At 37.3% G+C, this 20412-nt stretch overlaps 1 protein-coding gene across 1 annotated transcript in view; it reads left to right on the forward strand.

The window, feature by feature from the left end:
* Nucleotides 1-990: 990 nt before the first annotated feature.
* Nucleotides 991-20412, forward strand: part of tmem198a (transmembrane protein 198a) — a 35700-nt gene continuing 16278 nt past the window's right edge. Inside the window, exon 1 of the mRNA XM_051709067.1 lies at nt 991-1334. The gene's annotated coding sequence lies outside the window, so the exon portion shown is untranslated. The remainder of the gene's footprint in view (nt 1335-20412) is intronic.

Consider the following 20412-nt stretch of genomic DNA (forward strand, 5'->3'; position numbering starts at 1 on the left):
ATTTTATTACTGTTTATTACAGTGTGATGTTTGCTAGCCTATGTGGACAAAAAAGTATATATTTCTTTGTGGTTTGAGGGGGAGTTCCTCACACACACACATACACATATATATATATATATATATATATATATATATATATATATATATATATATATATATATATATATATATATATATATAATTTTTTTTTATGCGTATGTAGTAAAAAGCTTATTTAGTGTTGAGAACATTTGAACCTACGTTAAAATCCAAACGATTTTTCTAGTTAGCCACCTATATAGGTTGTTCTGTAGTATTGTATTGATGCAGCTGTTACGCAAGAGGGCGATAGAAACAAGCCGTGCAAATTCTGCCTGTTGAAGCGAGAAGAAAACTAAACTGTGTGTTAAAGGCCTACACCGCACAGACTGTTGACATCCCCTGGAGGATCTAAAACAAACACTATTTGTGGTGTATATTCTTTGGTCTGTCTTTTTAGAGGAGCTTTGAAGCGCATGAAGCTTCTTTGCTACTGATACATGTGTCCTGTTTCAGCACTAGACAGCGCCAGGGACGATAATACAGTTGAGCAAAACCTCTCACGGTGCCACTCACATTTTTGAAATAGACAAGATAAGATTAAAAATGCTCTCATTTCTAAACGGTCTGTCTTTATAAATACGCCGCTTTGTTTGTTGTTGTTGTTGCATATGCTCGTCGCGGATGCTCGGTCACATCCTGGAATATTTGACCACTCCCTGTGTCCTCTAATTAAACTATGAATAAGTATACACTATAGAAACCATATGTGAACACTGACATTGCCCACTTACAGGAATATTGTTTACAATTCAATTTCACTCATATGATTTAAGTATACCCATATATACATTTATAATTGTATAAAGATAATACAGAATGCAGTGCACTCATTGTGCGCCTTTGCCCCGGGACACCCCCGCTGCCTAAGCGAATGGTACACTCCAAAGACCGAGCATGAGAGTCAAAATGAAAACAGTGTGTGCCATCAGATAGTACACTAGAAAGGAAAGAAAACCAGAGGGAGACCAAAAAGCAAGCTTATTATGAAAGGGGAACGTTTGAAAGAATCAGGACTTGTTTTAACGAATGATGTGAACCATTTCCTACTGGAGGGTTAACGTCGTGAAATACCAGTTGTCTTTACCTTAGATCACTGTATAACTTAATGAAAGACTGGATTCTAAAGCATTGCTTTGGAATGGGAAAAGCTTCCACCACAAAGGATGTTAACTGTGGTCACCACGTTCAAACGTGATTTATCAGCGCTTTATAAAAGAAGTTAAAACTACTGATCTCGAGCTGACACAACGGTAAGTTATGACCCCCCCCCCCCCCCAATATCGTATACAGATATGGCGCGCTTTTAATGTAATCGCAAATAAGTTTGCAAACATTCATTCATTCTTAAATATATTGGATGTATATAGGTGGGGATGTGTGATGATGCATTGTAGATAGGTTGGTTGTAGGTTGGCATCCAGTCCTTTGTTCACAATGTATGCTGTGCTATGTACGATTTTAAAATGCTAGAGTACTGCAACAGAAAAGTAGGCAGACTACTTTTTTTTAATGAACAACTGTCACTGAGAATCTTCCGTAATTTAAAACCATTCGTAATATTTTCACTTAGAGACATGAGGCATTGTTCAATCCCATTGTGTGTGTGTGTTCTTTTGTTTAATCGCAATGTATACGCGCCGTACTGGATTGTTTTGTGCAGAGTACTCATGTGTCGCGGGAACAGAAGCAAACGACAACCACAAAAGACAGCCCTCTATGCTTGATGGTTGTGCAGAAACGTTTCCCCCCAAAATACTTAAGGTATTCACAGTGAAAACAAGCAGAACTGATCCCGTGCTGTGGAATTAGTCACGTGTTCATTGTGTTATTGCGTCACGGTAATAATCCTGTGCCCGCGCTTTGCCAAGAAAATTGTATTATTTGTTTCCATTTCATTGCATTAGCGTCGAATGTTACACTGTTTTCACGGTATTTATTGTTTATTTGTGTTTTGTTTACTTCCTTCCTTAGGTATAATTCTGTAAAGATGTCCACAGATAAAGACAAACCCGTAAAGTATTTATCTGAAGATTTGGCTGATGTGATAGATTGGGGCAATGACAGACAATTGCGAAAATAATAGGTGCGAATTCTAAGTAATGTATATACTTGTGAACAACGATTGGCTATTAAAAAAAATTGTCTAAAAAAAAAAAAAAAAAAAAACACCTACAGGAATCCTGCAGGAATTTTCTGCCGTTTTCCTACAGGATTTTCGGCTCATTTTCTTGTAGCAATCGTGCAGGAATATTATGAAGGAATGGAAAGAATTTTCTGCAGGAATTGTCTTACAGGTCATTAAAACACCTTTAGTCCCTGCAAGAATATTGTCCAGGGTAGATTTCAAATCCTGCAAAACATAGCAAGTGCTAAACCGTACACATTGTGCAGGAGTTTTCTACAGGAACTATTTGGGTGGTATCCTGCACGATTTGTCCCTCACAAATAGTACATTTTTACCAAGGAATAATTTTATTTATGGAAATGTTGTCATTATGAATGACATAATCTGTTAAATTCCCAAGCAGCTGAGTCAGTCACACCTAAAAAACAGAGAATTAAACAAGCTGAGAAACAGGACATCATTGCTGACAACTGTGAAAAATAGATCAAAACAATGGTGTGAGATGAGATCCTAACAGTGTAAAAAATATACGTTTTTAGGTGGTATAGGTTTCAGTGGCGTGCACAGAAAGCGTGCTACAGGGGCGCCTTCGAGAAAAGACTTGTTTCCTCACTTTTGTTTGGAACATGCTTTCAAGGGGTGTCCCCTTCCCGCAGCGGTGCCCTTCTAGGGAGCAAAAATGCGGTTTGGAATTTGCCCCGGGAACACTGAAGTGACGTTGCCCCAGAAGAGTTACAGGTCCGATAAAAAGTCCACTCTAAGTATTGTAGTGTACATTCATCAAAAGAATAAAACTCGATTGGTTTTCCAATATCGCATAAAACTCTAATTTCTGACATTTCTTAGTATTAATGCCGGAATTTATTAAAATAACATTATATTAATATGAAAGGAAATGAAGAGAAAGCAAAATAAAAAGTGTCAGTTGTATAAAGAGGATGATGAGATCAGAGAGGAAACAGCAAAGATGACAGGATGAAGTGAAGGAGCAGAGATGAAAGTTTAGAGAAGAGTGATGAGACAAGAAAAAGATTTGAAGACTTTGAAGCACTGTGGTTTTACTGGGGTAATAACATGGTACCAAATGATTACTATATTCATATTTCATGATATTGTAATGGTACTCCAAGGTACTTAAAAAAATACCAAGGTTGTCTAAAAAAACCATTGAAATACCATGGTGCTTTTTGTGATAAATATAACAGAATAGATTTTTATTTTCTGATAATGGAAACAATGCAAAATTAGGATATGTATACTGTATATAATAAAGGAATTACTTAAAATACTCTAAAGGCAAATAAATTAGTTTGGTAAATAAATACTGTTCATTTGTATAATAGATGTTTCACAAAAGCATTTGTCTTAAGATGGTTATTTATATCTTCAGCTTTATTGTGTCAATAGGAAATATAAATGTTAGACTCCCAAACATAACTTTTGCAAATAGAAAAGATTAGAATAGAAGAACAGGGAGCCCTGCAGCAGATGTCATGGCCCCACAGAGCCCCCCACTGAACATCGAGTCAATCTGAGATTACATAAAGAGACAGAAGCAATTGAGACAGACTAAATAGATAGAAGAACTGTGGTGAATTCTCCAAGAAGCTTGAAACCTATCTGCCAACAACCAAGAAAAACTGTCCAGGTGTACCTAGGAGAATTGGTGCTGTTTTAAAGGCAAAGGTGGTCACACCAAATGTTGATTTAGCTTTTTTATGTTTACTGGACTTTGTATAACATTACGTGATAAATGAAAACTATTTATGTAATGTTCAGGGCGATAACGGACGCATTGACTGACGTAACAGACACATGTATGTACAAATGTAAATAGATAAAAAGGTTATGTATGTAGTCTGATGCTTAATAATATGTATCGTTTTAATTGTATGTGTAAACACTACAGCATATACTGCACACTCTAACACATAAAATGCCATTTTCAATATTTGTTTAAAAATAGTAAAAAATATATGTTTTCTTCAAATGGTGTCTCTTCTTAAATTCTTAGTTTTTTTTATGTAAATAATTGTCTTGGTTTTGAAAAGACAGTCAGGTACTTTTACATATAACAGCAGTGTTAATATATGTTATTACTGTTATTACATCAGTATGTCCTCCTGTATATCCTGTAGGATACTGTTTTATTCCTGCAGGAGGTTTGCAGTTGTCCTGTAGAAATGACAAAATCCTGCAGGATTTTTCTCCTGTGCAGGAAGTGTGCTGGCCATTCCTGCATGTCTCTGTGGTTTTTAAAGTTCCATTCTAAAACCTGTATGAATATCCTGCACAGTTTGTCCATGTGTCCTGCAGGATTTCATCATTCCTGGAGGATACCTGCAAACATCCTTCAGATACAATGAAAATCCTGCAGGATTCCTGTAGAACTTTACTTACAACACAGCCCACTTATATTTTAGCAGTATTGACCAAAAAAAAAAAAGAATCAGTCCATGTGGTTAGCAGCTGTGTTTGACACTTGCACTCAGAAATGGAAAAGGCTTGCGGTTCAGACACTGCAGCATGACCTCAGTGTCAGTGTAGTGTTAAAAACATTGGAGTACATTTGGGCCCAGAGGCGCAAAAACCATATATGCAAGGTATGCAATGCATAGGGGCGCCATGTAAAGGGGGGCGCCAGCGGCACACAGTCGGCCCCCTCGACCTTTCCAACATCAACCCCAAAATTTGGACTGTGTGGGCAGGTGCTATTTACAACTAGTGCAATTAGTCATTCCATTCTGTTATTTAATGAGATAACAACATCCGCACTTTTACCATAGGAGAGAGAGTAATGGTTAACTAGCGTGATACGACAGTAAGTCACCGTTTGCGGATACCATACTAAAGAATGGCAAGAGCCGTAAATGGACACCTATCGCAAAATTGTAAGTGACTTCTCTTATAAAACAGCAATTTTATCATAGTAAACTCCACACATAGTTCATTCCAAAAGGATTGTTTAGTGTAAAACATGTTAAAGATTAAGTGATGAGCCGTTTCCTCACAAAAACAGTTTATTTAGCACAATGAAGCATCTCCTCCATAAACATCAATTAAAAAAACGGCATCTTGTTTCCTCGCTAGTGTACTGACCATAGAATGTCTATGGGACTGCCGCATTATGCTATTTTTTGCTAAGCTTGTAGGCTCCCCTATGTAGAAGGGTTCTGCAATTTTTCTAACTGCATGTTAGAAAAATGAACTGCTTTGAATGCGCAGAATGCACATGCGCCTAGAATTATTTGCACTAATTAGTGGGACAACAAGGTAGCAACTAGAGCCCAACCAATATGGGATTTTTGAGACCGATACTGATTACCAATATGGTGGCTGATATAGTTCATTTTTGAGCTGGAATGAAAACAGACCTTTTCTATGTGGATTTTTCACAGATTTTGCACCAATATGACTATGCAAAGGTACTCAGAAGGCTGCTTTCTTAAATATTTTTATCAAATAATATTTGACATTATTATTATACATTGTCAACAAATTCTAGAAATGAACATTGAGAAAATAAAGAATAAATAAAAATCCAATAAATAGCTTAATTAACATCAGTACTGTATGTTCAGTTCAGTTGCTGACCATTAAAATAAAGAATAAATAAAAATAAAATAAATAGCGAAATAAACATCAGTACTGTATGTTTAGTATCAGTCAAATGATGACTATTTTAATACTGCCAATATTTTAATATTTTAATTAGGGGCAGTTTCAGGGATACTTTCAACGGTGGAAAACCAGACTTTTAAATATTACATTTTATAAATGCCATGACTGGAATTGTTCGGTTGAAGAACCAAACTGTGAATCCTGAACAAAACAGTTTGGTGAATACATGTTTACTCATTAGCTTCCACTCAGCTGACAACAATGAAAGTAGCTACATGATTAGCTAGTTAGCTATAAGCTCGTTGTCACAGAGAGTAAAAGATGGACCAGCATTGCGTCTCACCAATTAGGTAACAACGTAGCGTGAAATCAACACTCATTAGACACAGTCCACCACCACACCATTGTCTGCTGAGCTGCAAAAAGATGCTCTGATGTTACCATTCAATCTGCTACATTAATGACTGCACTGACAAACTATAGCTGGCTAACAGCAAACAGACATGAGTGACATGGTTGCCAGGGACAGGGTTAATGTTATATTAGTTATATTGAAAAGGGAAAATTATGGGGTCATTGTATATTAACTTTCCAGTATGTATTTCACAAACTAGTTAGCAATTTACCGAGAAGACACCAATCAACTCCGCACTCAACTAGCGCGCTCTGCTGGAAAAACTACGTAATGACACCAATTCTAAAGCATTGTTTTCTGCATTTTATGTTCTGAAAAAAAATTCATATCTGCGTTCATATCGGTAAACATATACGCCGATGCATCGGTGAAAGGCTAATATTGGCCGACCGATATATCGGTCGGGCACTAGTAGCAACACTCACATTTAAGCCATTGCGGTCACAAAAAAGCACTAGAAAAAGATGTTATCGCCAGTAATCAACAGGAGACGAATGTGGAAACGACAACAACAGTGGATGTATATTTGTATAACTCGAGTCCGAAGGAATATAAAGACATGTGTCTAAACTCCTGAGGAGAAATAGTCCAGTATCTCATATCAGTCGTAGCGCTCATGTATACCTTGACAGGATCGCATTCGCACCAGAAATGACGAAAACATTTAAAAAGGTATACTTTGGGCTTAAGAGTGTATGTGTTGAAACATTTTGCATCATTCTTGTAATATTTAGATTGCTTGTGTTCAAAATTTTTTAATTAATGTTAGGTTAACTGAATTTTGGTTCATCTCTGAAATTTGAAAATTTTGTCTGACATTTTTTGAATTATCCAGGACAGTTGAGTGAAATTGCCTTGGATAGAGGGCTTCTCTTGGCAGTCTTCTAACTGGGTGTAATTTAATTAAAGAGATCGATTCTCTGAATCTTGTCATATTTGAGCAGAGTGAGATTTGACATCAGTAATTATAAGGTATAAACATTCTCTGCAGATATTTTCTGAATAGCTTTTATGCTGACCAGTTTTACTGAACACCTCTAATGTGCCATAGAAAATTAATGTATTCTACGACTGGCCATTGTCTAACCACCTATCTATTATGAAACATTAGTGAAACAGACAATTAAAGCTTGCAAAGATTGCAAGAAAGCTTACATGCATTTTGTTTTACTGAGTTATGAGTCATACCAAGAAATATCCTCATCTGGGTTTCCCGGCTGCACACTCATATAAAAGTTCAGTCATGATGAGGCACAGATGTGTGGAACAATGCACACATGGAGGGAGGTTAAAATAATGGGTGTGGTGGTAAAGGAAAAAAAAGTAAGTGAAGTTGTTTAAGAGCCAGGCACTGTGTTCTGTAATGAAGGCGGTTATGTAATAATAGAGGGATGAAGGGAGCAGCAATGCCCCTTAGAGATCCATGTCTAATTGAGTCAGGCGGCAGCAGACCAAACATTTTGTATTTCATTTGAGGGAGAGTGGAAGATGGAAGGAGAGATAATGAAGATGAACAAGAAGATGTGATGAAAAGAATGATGGTGGACCAGAGGAGGTAAGACCGGAAAGAGACGTCTAGAGAAGCGAGTGGGAGAGGAAGAGAAAGATGATAAATCTTTTCATCCATTTCACTGCTGTTCTGCCCAACAGTCATAGTTAATCCATTACAGTAACATTCTTGATGTAGACTTTAAATTCTGCCCATACTTCGCACAAAATGTAAGAAATTGTCATGCAGTTTGTCTGTAGCAGTCCTTTTTGTGCCAATATATAAGTGGTCTCTTTTGTTCTAGCTGTCTTTTCGCACTGATCTAGAATCAGCTTTCCATCACTATGTTGTATTATTCTCAGATCAGTTGTTCCACCTTCTAACAACAACACAACAGCCTTTGTGCATGGGAAGGAATATTGTCAGTTTAGAATTGTCTCATAGGCACATCACTCATACGTCCTTGGCTTTCAAAAGACTCTGAACGTCTCTGTCTAAGCTTGTCCTCTATAATATGATCCAGTAGAGCAGATGTTCGATGAGTCATGTAATGATATAAGAGCCAAGCAAAGTATTCCCCAGTGTATATTGTACAGCTATCTACAGGGGGACTGGGAAGAAAATTCGGCCCGGGATTTTACATAGAAACTGCCCCAAAAGTTGGGGGGGGGTGGGAGTTTGTTGCTGTCCTTTTCTGCATATCGCTGCCACCTTCCGCATATCGCGGCACCGTTTTGTGGTGCGTTCTGTATAACGCGACGACCCATGTGGACCCATTTCGCGGCCGGCCCACTGGGAAAAGTCCCGGTTCTCCCAATGGTCAGTCCGCCACTGGCTATCTACTGATTCTCTACCATGCCATTGAAATTTATGGTTTAAATTAGCGCATTTTGTGCTGTTTTCATGAGAGATGAGTGTGAATCTTTGTTTGGCCTCACAACGTTCTCTCAAGTGAAAAAATAATGGATTTTTGCTTGAGCCCGAACTGAAGTCATTTCATCATATTGTCCTGCCTTTCATAAATTCCCTCCAGCTACATTTAAGATGTATGATTATTTAAAACTTCATTGTTTATCAGTTTGAGTTAAATTCAAAGCTTCTTAATGGGTCAGCGACGGCTTCATTAACAGATGAGGGAGTTGGTTTCTAGTCATTATTATGAGGGAAGCTTTAATCTGAGAAAAGCCTATTTGGATCTTTGTCTCTCATCGCTTGCTAATATGACAAGAGAACTCCAAGGCATCCGTTCAGAGAAGAGAAACTGGCATTTACTGTGTCTTGAAGATTGCTGCTGCTAGGTTTGACATTGGTGTCGGTTAAAACGGGTTAGAATGGAATTCAATCAGACTGATCTCACGGGAAAATCAGCGACAGGAGGTCGATTGTTTTGTCAGCTAATATGAGTCTATTCTTTTTGAATTTCTGAACTGAAATATCTGAAGCTGGAACTACAGTTGTGCACATGTGGAACAGTACTGAGACCAAAACAGCATTTTTTCACTAACTTATTTGAATGGTTGAGAGGTGAAAGGCACAGTGCGTCTGGTTTTTGGAAACCTTTAAGAAATAATTACATTTATATACCCCAAACCCTAAACCTAACCCTAACATACTGTTACCCTAACAGCATTCTTTCACTTTCAATTACGTCAAAAGCACAGCGAGAGTGATTTTTGGGGCATAAACATTTACCGCATGGTGGATCTTGTTCGGAATTCGGCAACTAGGGTGCGAATTCGACGGGTTCTCAACTAATACACTGATGTGATGTTGATTGAATAAAGAAAGTAATTCACCTGTCATATTAGATCATTTACAGTATATGGCTTTTTCAAATCTTTCTGACATAACCCGCAGTGACAAAACACGATCTTTACATAAAGGTGCTATATGTAATATTTTTACTCTACTAAATCATAAAATGACCATAAGATGTCATTAGAGAATTAGGAAACATGCTAAGTTGAAATACTGGCTTCTCCAATAACAATGCTACAACCAGTATATTCTACTTTGAAGTTTCCATTCCAGGCCAGAATTTCTGTTTATGCAGGCAAACAACACTGCGTGCTGCAGCCATGGAAGCCAGCAAACGAACTGAATCAGAGAAAACAGATTCCACCCGACCTAAAAAGCCTCGCCATCCATCTAAAAACCACCATGACCAGAGGCGTAGTAAAACAAGGATAAATACTGGAGATGCCTTTGGAAGATGGAGATAGCTTAAAGCCCAGAAATCCTTTAAACGGATGCTGAATAGGCTAATTTGCATGTCAACTTTCCGGCAACCCGCATGAGCTTAGAGTCTGGGGCGGGGCACACAACTCTCCAATATTTTGAATTTGGACTGCAGTACCCATTTCAAATGCTTGTTGTCAATCTTACATAAAGCCCCTTTAACACACAAAAAGGGCTCATCTTAAGGCCCCAATATACTTTGTACAAAACAGAAGAACGAACAGGTATGACGTCATTTAGAACAAAATCTGGCCAAAAAGAAGGTGTTTTTGCATTCGTTTCAGTGGTTTGTAACAGCTTGCCTTGGCAAACTTTTAGGAAAACCTCTAACTGGCTGCTAAACACCTTCTTACTTCCATTGGTCCACATCATCGGTAGGTGTGACTTAGAGCTCCACCTGCCTTGAGGCTGACAGCTTATTTTGTCTACGTTGTTCAGTCAGTCAAGTCAAGATGAACACACCGGCATGTAGTTATTACTGAGCTGGTGGTTACCTACATCTGTACAATCGTTCACTTAGAGACATTTTCCAAGACCATGTCATGTGTTTTTGTTTTGTTTGTTTAATTAGTCTACAAAAGGAATCAAATCTATTCAAATAGTCTCAAGTGCCCATTCACTCATGAGCCATCTTCAGCGAAAGCCATTCACACATCTGCCCAAAGTAAGGTATGCCTATCATCATTCTTTTGTCTTTATTCTGCACATTAACACTTTTAATCACTCATCTTTGCAATATTATCAGTGTCATCATAAATTACAATAACAGTGTAACCGGCGCATATTATGGCCACGTATAGTGTGTTAGCGCATTAGCGTCATTAATTCAGAATGTAAACAAGACAAATTAAACATTTCTACTGCATAAATATTATTTAAAATCATCATCGAGTGATTAAAACAGCTTCTTTTACTGACCTGATTTAAATTCTATTCATAGAATGAGGCATAAAGTCATTGATAACACATTTTAATGTCACATTAGTCCTTATATTTAAATGCTCCTCTAAACTCCTCCCACAGAGGTGGGGCTGGAGTCTGATTGTTCGCAAACAGTATACTGTTGCTCGGCTGTTTAAAACTTCTTTTTATCTCTGAATGAAAAATGAATAAGAACTTCTCCAGGAGTATATAGGGGCCTTTATACTTTTTTATTTATTATTATTATTATTATTATTATTATTATTATTATTATTATTATTATTTGGACTGACTGTAGGGGAGATTGATGCACTTAATATATATATTAAGGGTACGTTTACACGACAACGTTTTCAACTAAAAACGGAAAACTTTTTTTTGTGTTTTGGCTGCTCGTTTACACGACAACAGCGTTTTGGGGCCTGAAAACGCAAACTTTTGAAAATGGGTTTCAAATTGCAAGTTGCGAATTTGTGAAAATGATGATGTCACGCGCACGCGTATTACGTGTTCAGTCTATAGGCATGCGTGCAAGTACTTAAAAACAACGATTGAGACATTCAAAACTACAATGTCGGACTACAGGACTGTGTTTGTGCTGCCCAAGATTTTGAGTTTACTGACGCTTCTCCAGCAAAGTGTAGATTTACTGCATCACAACTACGACCAGCGATCGACATCTTCATTTTTTGTATTCACCGCTCTGTGGAAGAATGCTTATGTGCGCAGGCGCGTAGTGTTTCTTTATAAAGTGACATCGGCAACTACTGGCCTGGTATGCATAATACAGCGTTTTTAGTCATTTCCGCTGATCCGTGTGAACGGGGATCGTTTTGGCAACGTTGTCGTCTGTACGCTAAACTTTTCAAAAATGCAAAGGATTTTTAGTACATTGTTGTCGTGTAAACGTACCCTAAATGTGTCTTTTCATCTCCATATATATCTGCTGGATGGCACCCTCTCTTCCCTCAGGCCTGTCTTTACTCTATCCACTTCTGCTTCAGTGGACTGTCAGTGACTCCCACTGCCAAGAATAGCTCAATAGATGCTCTGTATCATCCCCAAGAGCAGCCTGGGAAAATCACCAAAGCATTTGATTTAGACACAAAGTCAGTGCAAGAGGTCACTCAGCCCTTTGTGAGAGGGTTGTGTATTTATGTGTGTGTGCATATGCATATGTTAGCCCCCACATTTGTATTAGGACAAATGGAATTCGAACCTAGGCTTGGCAGTTACGTGCTCACTTTATTTTGTTTGCTCTGATTTACATGTTAACAACTGATTGTGACTGGGGCTCACTGATTACAGATCCACCCACAGCACAATCAAGAACAATCAGAGAGAGATGGGCCCTTATGAAACAATGAAAATAATCAACTACAGAAGATGTTGAATTTTTGGATCAGAAGTGTGAAATACCTCTGATATATGTTATAGAGTTTTCCTTGGTGTGTATTATTTGAAGTCACTAGCTTTTATCATAAAAAGACTCCTCTCCTCTCTTCCTCTCTCTTTTGTCTTGGTTGTGAAAAGTGAAATGAGTTTAGAGGGGTTCACTCAGGGCCTCTCAGCTGGACTTTGTGCCAGGAGCATCATGGAGTGCTCTGTTAGTCCTCATGTTGATGGGGGGATGAAATGTGTGTTTTCAGCTCTATAGTAGGCCATTGCGTTCAGAATTATACAGGACTGATGTGTACTTTTGCAACTGAGTTTGCCAGTTACAGTATGTGCTGAAGTCTGCTGCATTGGCTCTGAGGTGGTGATTATGTTGCTAATGATGATTGCACTCATAATCACTCACTCATATCTGTCAGTATTGCAGATTAATCTTTTATTATTGTTTCTTTAAAAAAACAAAAACAGTAAAAATATGAATAAAATATTTACAATATTAATAATATTTGAAAAACCTTTGTCCACTAAATTGAAGTCAGGTGGTGTAAACAACATGTAAGTTGCCAGTTTGTTGTCAAAATCTTTAGACCCTCAAGACTGTGTGTGAGGTTTTGAAAAATATCATGTTTTGACATTTTTTATGAAAAGGCATATTTTGTCAAGGTCATATGAAGGAACCCTGAGAAAAACTTGATATTCTTCACAATTCATGATATTTGTAAAAAAAAAAAAAAAAAAAAAAAAAAATTATCATGAAAAATACACTCACTGAGCACTTTATTAGGAACACTATTACTGGGTAGGGCCTCCCTTTGCTCTCAAAACAGCCTCAATTCTTCGTGGAATGGATGTTGGAAACATTTCTTTGAGATTCTGGTCCATGTTGACATGATTGCATCATGCAATTTCTGCAGATTTGTCAGCTGCACATTCATGCTACGAATCTCCCGTTCAACCACATCCCAAAGGTGTTCTATTAGATTCAGATTTAGTGACTGGGAAGGCCACTGAAGTGGCTCATTGACAGTGAACTCATTGTCATGTTTATGAAGCCAGTTTGAGATGACTTTTGCTTTGTGACATGTTGTACCATCATGCTGGAAATAGCCATTAGAAGATGGGTAATTTGTGGCCATGAAGGGATGCACATGGTCAGCTACCATACTCAAATAGACTGTGGCATTCAAGTGATGATTGATTGGTATCAACGGGCCCAAAGTGTACCAAGAACCCCCCCACCAGAGGTGTAAAGTAACGAATTACAACTACTCTCGTTACAGTACTTGATTAATTTTTTTAACTTTTTTAAACTTTTTAAGTATAAATGCATAATAGTACTTTTACTTTAGTTGATTAAAAATGAAGTATTCAACTTCGCTACAATTATTTTTCACCATAATTACAAAGTACAAAAAAATACATAATATTTGTGAATTTTTGGGAAGAAGAAAGTTATAAGCGCTAAATCTGTTTATAAAATAAAACGCGTTTTTGTGTGCGGCACGATGGAAGCCCACAGGGCACATCATCATGAGCACAGCAGCTCTCGTAAACTGCTGCCGGTGTCCTCTCTTCTCTAACTTCTCCAAGACTTTCAGCCCTATCACTATACAAGAACTGTAATACTGTGATTTTCTGCACATTTAATTTTATTCTTGAAAGGAGCCATTCATTCAGGGACAAGGAAACCATCTGAGCATGTTTAACCACTGATCAAACTTCACTTGTTTTTTAGGTAGGCAATTTTTTAACTGTGTCAAACATTAACACAATGTATTTTGATATAAATGTGGAGATATCTTGTTTAATTTCTAAAACAAACTTTTTATATACACTGACGGCCAAAAGTTTGGAATAATGTACAGATTTTGCTCTTATGGAGAGAAATTGGTACTTTATTCACCAAAGTGGCATTCAGCTGATCACAATTTATAGTCAGGACATTAATAATGTCAAAAATTACTATTACAATTTGAATAAAATGTTCAGAACTTCTTAAACTACTTCAAAGATTTCTCATAAAAAATCCTCCACGTGCAGCAATGACAGCTTTGCAGGTCCTTGGCATTTTAGCTGTCAGTTTGTCCAGATACTGAGGTGACAGTTCATCCCACATTTCCTGCAGCACTTGCCATAGATGTGGCTGTCTTTTCAAGCACTTCTAACACACCTTACAGTCTAGCTGATCCCACAAAAGTTCAATGGGGTTAAGATCCATAACACACGGTAGTGCAACCATTTTAAATTTTTGTAATAATAAGAACATTTTCTTGAGTACCAAATTAGCAATTTTGAATGCTTTTGTAAGGAATAGGTGACACAGTATATGCTTGCCATCACGGGTAAAGAAAAAAATGGAATAAATATCACTTTAAACAATTATTTCAAACCATAGTAATATTGGCAATTAATGGTTTTGACAGTATTTTTGATCAGTTTAATGCATCCTTGGTGAAAGGAAGCATTTGTTTATTTCAAGAACAAAAATGTCTTTGTGTACTAAAAATGGAAGCGTATATACTATATATAATATAATTTTCATAAAGTAACTTGTAATGTAATTACTTAAGTAGTTTTTCTGCAAACTACTTATTTACTCTTACTTGAGTCATAATATTTCTCAGTACTTGTACCCAAGTGAATTATTTCTTCAGTAGCAGTACTTTTACTTATACATGTACCAGCCTGGACTGTTGAAACAAGGCAGGTTGGCATGCTGTTAGTGCCAAATTCTGACCCTACCATCTGTGTGCCTCAGCAGAAATTGAGATTCACCAGACCAGGCTATGTTTTTCCAGTCTTCAACTGTCCAGTTTTGGTGAGCCTGTGCATTGCACCATCAGCTTTCTTGGCTGACAAAAGTGAAATCAGATGCGGTCTTCTGTTGTTGAAGCCCATTTGCCTCAAGTTTCGATGTGTAACCAGCCCCTCTGGCACTAACAATCATGCCATGGTCGAAATCACTGAGATCACGTTTTTCCCCATTCTGATGGTTGATGTGAACATTAACTGAAGCTCCTGACCCGTATCTGCATGATTTTATGCATTGCACAGCTGCCACATGATTGGCTGATTAGATAATTGCATAAATAAGCAGGTGTACAGCTGTCCATAATAAAATACTCAGTGAGTTTGAAAACTTTTTTTTTTTAAATGAATGATACAATTCTGTATACTCTCATGTATTCAATGTGCAATTCAAGAAGCTATACTCTGTGTATGATTTTAATGTTGTAATTATGTTTTGAGAGCTGTCAGGTCTGCTGTTGGACATCAGATGACCACCCCACTGTTGTTCTGTTTTACCTTTGACTCAGAATGTAAATGCACAGTGGGCCTGTTGTGGAGCTAGTCATTGTTTAGAGCAGTGGATAAAACTGAAGGATGCTGGACTGCAAGGCACACACACACACACGCACACGCACACGCACACACATATATACACTACCGGTCAAATGTTTTGAAACACTTACTCATTCTTTATTATAATTTTTTTTTCTTCACATGTTAAAATAATAGTAAAGTCAGCACAACTATGGAATAACTTAAATGGAACTATGGGAATTATGTTGTGACTAAACAAAATCCAAAATAAATCAAAACTGTGTTTTATTTTAGCATCTTCAAAGTAGTCACCCTTTGCTTAGAATTTGCAGACATGTACTCTTGACATTTTCTCAACCAACTTCTTGAGGTATCACCCTGGGATGCTTTTTAAACAGTACTGAAGGAGTTCCCATCTATGTTGGGCACTTATTGGCTGCTTTTCTTTATTATTTGGTCCAAGTCATCAATTTCAAAAACTTTTTTTTTTTTTTAATTACATTTTAGATTTATAATGAAATAAATTAATATGGTGGCACAATTATATTTTTGTCTACAAAACTAATTTCAGACATTTAATCATACGCCTTCAGATCAAAAGATTTTTAAGATCATGAGAAACATTTCAGTCAAGTGTTTCAAAACTTTTGACTGGTAGTGTATATACACACAAATGCACACACTGGTTTGCACATGACCATACACATTACAAATACACACCTATTACACTGCTGATCTCATTCAGGTCAGCAGAAGGAGAAAGCCGGTCCAGTGCTAATGGAATTTAGAGCAGAAGCTCTCAACAAGATTAATTAGGTTTAGCAGAGCCATTGCCTTGTCTGTTAAACCACACAGCCCAGACACACACACACACACACACACACACACTGTCATTCACCCCACCCCAACATTCAGCGCTCCTGCCTCTCCGATTTATCTTCCACATACCTCTATCTGTCCCTTTTGTACATTTTACCTGTCAGATGCTGTCTTCAACACCTGCAAGTGTACTGCAGGGAGCTAATGGATGGGGTGTTGTGATTCAGAGTTTAGAGTGCAGAAGGATTACTGAGGCTTCGTTTTGTAGCTTTCTGACCTATTCATGTAGCTCATAGTGGGACTGAAATTATTGTGTATGTAAGCGATAGCCTGCTATAGCATTTTAGAATGAATTTAAAGTCGTATAAGGTCATATAATGAAAAATCTTTAGAAATAAGTGTTTGATGCCAGGCTCTATGAAAACATCTGTAGCTTTCAGAACTGATTTTCTTACTTAGTCCATTCTTAAATGTGCAAAAATGGTTTGTTCTGAAATTTCTAAAGGTCAGTGAGATAAATACATTAACATATGACTGAGACCGCCCACATTTACTCAACAACATCTATGGACTCTTTTCACACGTCCGCGTTCATGAAGTGGAAGTTGTCATACAAGTAGTTGGATAAACTTGAATGGATAAACATAGTTGGTGAATGGGGGACCACAGCAAATACAATTTTTGCTTACCTGTTTGCTCCAACCGCAGTCAGCAAATTTCCTTTGGCACAGCTTTGGTCCAAATAAACAGCTGAAATGTGGCCCAGCTCAGAAAGTGAATGATGGCCCAAACCTGGTACAGATGTTTTTTGCCAGAACTGAACCAAAACAGTGCCATAACTCCACCAGTAGAAAGCCAAATTAGTAAAGCTTGAGTGGCCCATACATGGGCCTTATGTGTAATTCTTGTTTGGCTGAGTTCTATTAAGGCCTTACTGCCCTTATGTGGCCCAAATTTGGCTGATAGACTAAATGCCCGTATTTTCCCCGAATTTAACCCTATGAACACCAAGCTTACTCAATACTTTAATTTACTGCACAATAAATCAAACATAAACCACAAAATTAAATTACAATCTATTTTATTTGAAGTAAAAATAGCATGTTAAACATTACAGAAGTGTGTTGATGTTGGTAGTAACGTTGGAAGTGGTTAGAATTGTCTAATGCATGATGTGAGTGTACTTACAATCATTTTTATTTTTCATATAAGATAATGTTAAACATATCACATGAAAAGTGTATTAAAGTTGGTAGTCATATTAGAAAAATCTCACCCATGGGCAGTATCTTTTTCACTCACAACCTGTTAGGAAGAAAATAGAGTTAGATAGAGTTAATAGAATTAGTCACAGATCAGACACTTTTTATAACACATCATCTACAACACCTAACACTTTTGGTCCTAAGTTAAAAACAAGAAAAAAAAAAAAAAGTTAACGTTTTCCATGGCTTGCCATAACCAAGCCACACATGGCTCTCAGCTACGTGTTGTCATCTGGGCCATATACCTCAATGCCAGTTGTGACCAAAGAGAAAATTCCCTCCAAGATTTGGCAAAACATATATAGTGAAAGTTTGGCCCACATGTGTTTAGCCATGCCAGATCTAGGCCAGGTGTGACAGCTAACTTCCACATTTGGCCCAAAGGTTCTTGCTATCTATAGCAAAAGAAAAAATCAACAATTACACGTTCACAGCTTTGCAAAAGAAGATGAAAATATACAGCGCTGGATAACAGCAGTAAGAAGAGAGAAATAGGCCAAATTTTCTGTCACTCTCTCAGCAGCTGTGTTAGAAGCCTCATCGCAGCTATGGTAACTGATTTTTTTAAACGTATTCCAGGGTAATATAATACAAAATACAATGTTATAAATTTACACTAAATATTGGAAATTTTGCTAAATTTACATTGTTAAAGAAGGCAGAAACGCGTCATAACAGGTCTGTGAAAAGGGTCCATTGGGTGTTTAGCAATTTGGCTTGCCCAATCACAGTGAAGTGAAAAGGAGGAAGGACAGATTCTACTATTTCTAAACACCAGAAAAAGATCCTATTATCTTTTTATTATTTTATTATACTTTTTATTATATATTATTCCAGTTAGTATAAAATTAACAATAACAGTATCCTTCCAAAGATTCCAGCATCAGGAAAGAGTGGCTTTTTTATTTTTTAAAAAAGATTCCTGATCATTACATTTTAATGCACTCAGTAATTGTTTCATCATTTAAAAGGTTTTACTCCTAAAGAAATTAATTGCAATGTCATTAACACTCACTTGAGATTAAGACTCCAGTCATATCAGTAACCTTTTAAAAGGTGTTTAATTTTACATGGAGAGGGTCCCCTCATGGGGGCGGCCATGTTAGGATCGCATGACCAGCTGAATACTTCTCACTTAATCTCAGGAACTGCCCTGTTATGGGACACTTTCACTCATTGATTAAAATAATCATGGCTGTGAATAGTGAATTTCTATAATGGCATCTGAAACTGAAAACGATTCTGTTTGAATGATGCTGCATCTGCACCGCTGTCGTCCAAGACGACAAACAAAACAGTTGTTGAGTGCACCTTTAACTTGAGCACATTGTGGATGGTTTGTGCCAGGGTCACAAATGAAATAAAGGAATTTACGAAGAGGCTGTTATTGAAGTATAGGGCAACATCAAGTATAGTGACCTAACAGCAAACCATCAACCTGTGAGTAAGTGTTGTAATTAATTTAACACGTGAAAATAATGTTTACATAAAAGTCTTAAAGGCAGTGTTTCAAAAATATTCTGTTTAATTCTAAGAGAGAGTGTAAAATGCTTAGGCCTATGTAAAAGTGAAGTATGACTGTATTTACAGCTCAAAACTTTAAAATTATTAGTGGGCATCAGGGAAAAAATATGATATTACCCCTTTAAGATTTTCATCAAGAGAAGGGCTCTTTTAATATTTTATTATACGTTTTAAACAAGTAATTATTCATTACTTGAGAAATTCAGACTCTTTTTTTTTACGTCTCTTTATACTTAATACACAGTGTAGAAGCATTATGTCTGTTTCTCTCCAGCTGGATGGGTATTTACCTTATTTTGCCACCTGTGATAGTTGTGCCCAGTGTTCCACATAGAGCAGACATGTGCACAGGGGCATGATGCATGTTTAGGACCACCAGATGCCTTGTGGTTGCTGTGATAGATAACCTATTTACACACACATGTGGCAATTTTACCATAGATCTGGGCTACTATTGCAAATTGTGATTTTATTCCAATGAGGGTTAACTCAGAAAACATATTAACCTAATTGCTCATTATTTAAGATTTAAGGAGCCATAGTCCGGTGGTATGACTCTTATTAAGCATGCAAGGGTACCAGGGTTCAAACTCCTAGGCCGTTGTAGAGACAAAAGGGCTGTATTCAAGCCCATCATATTGCTTGTTTTTGTTCAGCTGGACGGCTGTTTACATTGATCTGCTATTTTCCATCTAATAAGTAGCACACATCCATATACACATGCGTAATATATTACACGTGCATACACAGGTCGAGCTTCATTCTGCTGACATTTTCTCTGTGGGGCTTTTAGCAGGCTGTGTAAAATATTCATGTGAATTTGCAAGCTCAATAGAGCCGTTTGTTCTACATCATGACTGACATCTACACCTGAGGCAGACAAGGACTGGTTGCCCATGGTCTGGAGTGAACAGGGACACACTGAAGGTACCATCAGGAGATACAACAGAGATTTTAGTTTTTTAGTGACAGGAATGAAATAGAAAGACAGCTTCTTTGCGCAAGAGAGAGTTATTTGGTATAAAATAACGCTCTTTAAATGTAGCTATACCTGAAGGTATTTTCCCCAAGCTATTCCAGTGGTGAAATTTCATGTTATGTTATCTCTCCAAGTGATGTACATCCAAGTGATGTATTTCTCGCTCGAGTGCTGAGAGTTGTTGTAGAGTGTTGGACTAGATCGATTTCTTTT

This window comes from Myxocyprinus asiaticus, chromosome 10 (genome assembly GCF_019703515.2).
Source record: "Myxocyprinus asiaticus isolate MX2 ecotype Aquarium Trade chromosome 10, UBuf_Myxa_2, whole genome shotgun sequence".
In the NCBI taxonomy this organism is placed as follows: Eukaryota; Metazoa; Chordata; class Actinopteri; order Cypriniformes; family Catostomidae; genus Myxocyprinus; species Myxocyprinus asiaticus.